Source organism: Cupressus sempervirens, chromosome 5 (genome assembly GCF_028749045.1).
Source record: "Cupressus sempervirens isolate cs-2001-9-10 chromosome 5, ASM2874904v1, whole genome shotgun sequence".
Lineage (NCBI taxonomy): Eukaryota > Viridiplantae > Streptophyta > Pinopsida > Cupressales > Cupressaceae > Cupressus > Cupressus sempervirens.
The window spans coordinates 228,177,218-228,183,932 of NC_143122.1; positions in this window are offsets into that span (position 1 = coordinate 228,177,218).

Consider the following 6,715-nt stretch of genomic DNA (forward strand, 5'->3'; position numbering starts at 1 on the left):
ATGGGTCTTGTAATGTTGGGAGATTCTCCCATTTGGAAGTAAATTTTTTGTTGATGATATGTATAAAAAAGAAACACAGGTTGTTGCAAGGAACCCTTGTATGCTTGCTAATCAAATCATCTCATTATGTCGTTTGATAGCTTGCATTTAGTTTAAAATATATATATTAGAAAGTTAGATTCAATTTTAATGTTATGATAATATGAAACTACATTGAAAGAGTTAGAATGTAAGGAGGAATTCCCATTTCATAATTATTAGAAACATGGTTGTAGATTTTGCATTGTTAGATGAGATAATGAATAGAGTCTAGGAGAGTAAAAGAGCATTTTATGTGATAGTGTACCTTGCTTTTGAGACATAACTAGACTACAAAATCTGAATATAAATTTGGTCCTTTAAATTTGTTGTATAATTAGTAGCATAAGTATATGTTTTCTATTTTACAATAAAATAATGTAAAGCCATAAAAGTCCCTACTCAGTTTTATACAAATCTGGTTTGAAAGGAAAAGGAAGTGATACATTTTTAATGTTGATTATTGCTAACCTTGTGAGAGAAAAATAATTAGTGCATTCTTCGTAGAAAAAATATAAAATTAAAAAATGATAGTATTCCTTATTTAGGAAAATGAGGTATGACATAATTGTCATTGTCTTTTGACCCAAAATTGCCAGTAAACCAAAAACTACCATATTAGGTAGAAAGGAATAAATTGTTAAGCAGTTTGCTTTTCTTAGCTAGTTAATCTTAGTTGTTAGAAATTGTTTTCTTACTCCAATAGGGCTATTCAAAAACTATGATAGCCTTGAGGCTATAAATATGGTTATATTAGACTTATGAGACGTCAACCATTTTTATTACTTATATACTTCTTTTTTGCTACATTTTCAAGGTTATCTTGGATATGGGAAAAACTTAATTTGTTGGTTGATACAAAATATTGTTATAGCTTTAAATATGTTGGTTTATGGTTTATCTTTGAACTTATGTTGGAGATCATTATTCTTGTAATGGTTTTCTATTTTTATCTATCCATTTCTATGTATGGTCTAAAATGGTTATGTGGGTGTTGAAGGTTTTTTGGTTGAATGCATATATTATGATTAAGTACATTGGCTTTCATAAGTACATGTTTTAATCTTTACAATCCTTCCTTCAAAATTCAAAATCATGGTTTTGAATGGATAATTTTGTCTTTAAGCGCTTTCTAGTTAAAAGCATTGTGAAAAATAATAATTCACTAAATATTTAACAAGGGAGTTGTACCTTATTTCAAAATTCAGAGGGTGTAATCATGAGAGATTAATCCAACGACTAGTTAAGAGGGGATAAATATATTAACCAACACTATCATAACCTCCCTATAGGAAATATAATTGAACCCTCCTTGTTCATAGATGGGGGCATGTGCATATGTAGTGGGGGTTCAATTATATTGCCTACAATAGGGCTCATATTACATTGTGTAATGGTTATATTTCATTTTCCACACACACCCCATTGAATTGTAGGGGCCCTCCTCCAATCATAGTTGGGAATGTCAAATTTCTAGATAGTAAAATATTATGCATAACTATACCATTGGTTAGGAGTTGGAGTTTGATCATAAGGCATTATAGTAGGGAAAGGTGCAAAAGTCCAACAAGAATGGAGGAGAGAGGTTGAGTTAGGAAAAGTGCATGTAGAGATTCTAAACCTCAATATTCTAGAAGCTTGCACATGCTTAATAGATTAAGCATTCCTCCAAACGAAAATACATTTGATAAAAAGGGGGAGCACCTATGCAAGTTTTGACTAAGGAGAAAATGAAATGTAGGAAATATATTTTTGGTCTAGACACAAATTATCACAAAAGTGGGACATGCCTTCATGTATCAAATATGAAGATGATTTATCCTAAGAGGTAATTTGTAGTCATATCTAGAACTCTTTCCATTATTTAGAATCCACAATGTAAAAGAATAGCCATGTATGCCATCAAGATGACATGAATGCAGACTACAAAAGCCCTCATCTAAGAAAGAAAACTAAGTTCCAAAATCATCTAGATAGATGTATTATCTCACCAACAAATATTAGAATACATGTGTAGAGTTTCCATGAATGCCTTTCGAACATCAATTTATCAACATGCACTTCATGTGAATAAGCAATTGAGAATCATGTTGCCCCCTAATCCATGCTTCATTTCCTCACCTTCCAAGCTATAAGAAATTTTTAATCTATCAATAGTCAAAATAGTCAATCCCAACAACTATTCATCTTTGTTTTTTAATAAAAAGAAGCTCTCACAAGACTATATCGAGTGGTATTATATGATCCAAGTGCCTAATACCATGAGTTTACATAACCATTTCCCCCTCGTTTATTTTTTGGCACTAAATCACTTTTTACTCTTAATAAGTTTTCCAATATTAAACAATTGTTCTAATGAGCAAAGCCCCACATTAGTTTTTTATCATAATTTACATAAAATACATAAGATTCCCTCAAGTGCGTCAACTCATGTGATGTGCACATCCCTAGGCCTCTTAAGTGTAGCATAGATCATTTATATTATAACATTATGTAAGGTAGTCAATACACCTTTTTCCCACATATCCTAGTTTAGACATTGTTCTAACTTGAAATTTAATGCTCCCTTTAGAGTGCATTTTGTGTATGAGTATTATTTAAAGATACTACCTTTAATATTGAAATTGTTAAATTTATATTATTATTTTAATTCAATGTGATACAATTTAAGTATTTACCAGCAATGAATTGAATATCATTAAAATATGAAGTTATTATACATTCAGTTGTTCACATTTATCTATTAATTTCTAAAAATTTCTTTGCTATTCAACCACAAGTGCTGCATTAGTATAAGATGTAAAGAAGTTCCAAAGTTTTATCATTATATTATTATTATTTCTTGAACTCGTAGCATAACTTATGTCTTGTGTCTAAAGTTTAGTCGTTTAGATTTAATTCATCTAAGCAATATCATTTGACAATATTTTATAATTTATTCCTTGTAATTCTTATAAAGTGTGATAATTTTATCACCAGATCACTATAGCGTTAGAATAACTCCTTGACAAACCAAGACATGATCCAATGAAACTGATACTATTTCCAATGAATAATAATCAACCATTTCTGTTTTAACATATCTACAAATACAAACTTCTATATTACATAGATTCATTTTATTAATAACTCATATAAAAAAATCTTAATGACTACAAATAAGAATATAAAATGATGTACATTATACATTAGGTAAATATTGCATACATCATTCAATGATCTAAATAGTCTGATACATTTAAAAATTATCAAATTTATCTCATTTTAAGATTAAAGAAAATAAAATGTCCCACTTCTAAACGGGGCCAAGGCCAAGGCCAACCCTTTTTTTGCACAAAATCACATTTTTATTGAAAATTCATGGGATTGATGAAATAAATGTATTAGTAAGTTGAGGGTTTTCCATGTGGTACGGCTTTCATTTTGAAACCATCTTTTTGTTTTGCACTTGTCATTATGCATTTATTATAAGAGCATAAGGGGGCTTTATATGGCTTTGACCAACTTTATCCAAACAATTGATGGTGGTGCTAGAGTTGCTATGACAGATTCTCATAGTGCCTCCTCTGAACAAATTCCTACACAAGTTTGTCCCAATAGTGTTTCACAAAGTAACCCTCCCCACCCTCATATTATTCTTAATATTCAAGATTTTGATAACACTTGTGAATGGATGGAGAAGCAGACTTTGATAGGTTATTTTGTGGGAAGAACTCCACCTAAAAGCATGCTCAAATAATGGGTTGTCAAGGCCTGGACCCCTCATGGGGTTCGACTCGAAGGTGTTCAAAGCTTTACTAAGGGTTTTTTTTAGTTTGGAAAGCTCTCCCAAGATGATGTAGTTTTTAACCATAGACCCTGGACAATTACGTCTTCATTGCTTGTTTTTCAACGGTGGTCCCAAGACTTCACTATCTCAAGTGATTAACAAAACTCAAAGTCTTGTGTGGGTTGATTTCTTGGGTTTCCCTTTGCCTTGTTGGTTATTGATTCAAGCTATTACACAAACCCTTGGTAAGGTGGTAAACATGGAGCTAGATAAATTTTTAACACTTGTACATTGTAGGGCATGCATTGAGGTTGACCTTTCTCGTGACTTGAAAGAAATTATTGATATCCAAGTTGGAGATCAAACCTTTACTCATAAGGTACTTTATTTGAACCTACCAAACACCTATTATCATTGTTGATATGTTAAGCACAAAATCAAGGACTTACCATTGGTTGTGCCCTATAACAAGGCTCCTCCTAAAGAGACATAGGCTAAGTTTGTTGATCCTGCAAAAAAAAGATGAATAGACAATTATAGTGCACAAGGGTAAAACTTATTTGGCACCTAAGCAACCAACATATGCCTCAACCTAGCCCTTGATGGAGATTTTTCCCGTGGCTTGTGTTCCTCCACCAGTCAAGTCGATGGTGCCCCTTTTTTTGCCACCCATTTAAAACCCTATTGGATGGGAGACGACCATGTATGTAAGTGTATCTCAGCCCGCTTGGGTCTGCACTCCTTAGGCAACCTCCATGATAGTTTCTCAGCAGTTGTGAAGGTCTCATAGCCTAGATGGTTGTGGAGAAGATCCATATGGCATCTTTGAGAAGCAAAGAATCATCTTTGGCAGAGATTCTTCTCCTAGCTTCAGAACTAGTTCTTTCTTGCCTTAAAGTTTCTCCTTCCTTGGGGATGAGGATGGCATGCAAGAGCTTTTATCATGATTTTCCTCTCATTGAATGTGTGAGGTTTTACGAACCTCCCTTGCAAGTATTATGTTCATGATACCAAATGTAGGTTTGGTTTCCTTGATATATTGTGTCTCCAAGAGGTTATAATTTCTAGGATTTTACTCAACACTACTTGCAGTATCATTTGGCTAGTTGACAAAGTTTTTTCTTCACAACATGAAGCTGGTTGAGGTGGTGTTGTTACTTTTATTTCTCCTCATGTTATTTCTTCGATTATTTCTCATTGTTCTGACCACATGCAGAGAATTGTGTGAATTTTGTTGTCCTTCAATTATCATTCCTTTGATATAGTTAATGTTATTCTCCCAATGCTGTTGTTGAAATATTACAACTATGACATTAGATGGAAGACCATCTACCACCAACCACTTGGGTTGTTTGTGGGGATTTTAATATGGTAGATTTGACTTCTGAAAAAGATGATATTTTACTTTTTATCCCAATGCTCACTACCACAAGCATGGTGGGGTTTGGTATTAGCAGTCCAATTTTAGAGCTAGTTCTGATAAGATTTTCAACTGCCTTAATCGTGCTATGGTAACTACACAATTTTCTTTTTCTTTTTCTGAGTAAAGAGAATTACCTTTCATTCATCTACCTGATGTGACTTTATCAAACCACTATCTTATTTTATTTACTATTATTTGGAAAATAGCTCAAGGACATCCTTCCAAAATGCTTTTTTTCTCAATACATTACTTCTTAATCATGATGTCATGCCCAAGATCAGGCCAGACACACCAATATTTTTCCAAAAAAACTAGATTACACTACATACCTATGTCTTACGATGTTGCAACTAAGTTGATTTCCCATAGGTATTAAGTGTGTGAACAAGGTTTATAGGTTGAACTCTAAGTCTTACACACATAGTGGTTTAGTTCACTCTCATTAGGTTGTTTTTATTTGATGGTAATGTCTTACCAAGGGTTTAGGTTTTAAAGTTTACAAGGTTCAACTTAAATAAATATTAAACTGCTTTTGAGTTTGATTATTATACTTTCATAGCAAAAAATTTACCACCATTAGTGTTTACTCTTAACCAAATAATCATATACGACCTTATTAGTGTTAACTTATATTTAATGAACATACTGTTCATTAAAATTATATTTATTAAATATCATATTACTATAGTTATATTGAATATCGTTAGCATTTAACCAATTAAATTAAACTTAATAGAATCTAATAACATTACTTTTCATTTACCAAACAAAATGTATACCCTTACTATAAATAAATACCATATAATTTATCATCACTCATGAAATATAATTATGCCAATATACATTATTGATAAATAAGAAAATGTCACAACAATGTGAAAGTGTGAATTATAGTGCAAAATCATTTGGATACTTTAATCAAATGAAATATGTTAAATTGCTCACCTTATCAAACAAATTTGAATTTCTCTTAAAAAATTATCAAGCCAACAAGAACATTAAAAAAAGAAACTTCTTTGCCACTCCATCTGTAAAACTTCCCTAGCCCAAAATGAAGCGGAAGACAATGCAGTAAAGAAGTAAATTGATTTCTTCACCAAAACCAAATATTCAAAGAAAGACCAGGGAAATAATTGAGCTGTCAAACACAATCATCTAAAAAAAATCGTAGATGGTAGGAAGAACGAAGAAAAATGGATTACGATGTCAAACAAAAAATGTCAGAAAGTCCCCAATATACTCGAACCTTCCTTTCCTTATAGATCCTCTCTAGCTAAGAATTTTGAGGCAAACATGATTACTTTAGGCCCTAATAACATATTCAATAATCTTAGTAAAAAGAGGGATCTCCCTACTCTAGTCGCTTTGTTGGACTTCCAAATCCTTTCATTAGGGAAACCCTAGATCGATAGTACCCTCTACCCCCTGGATTACTATCAAATTCG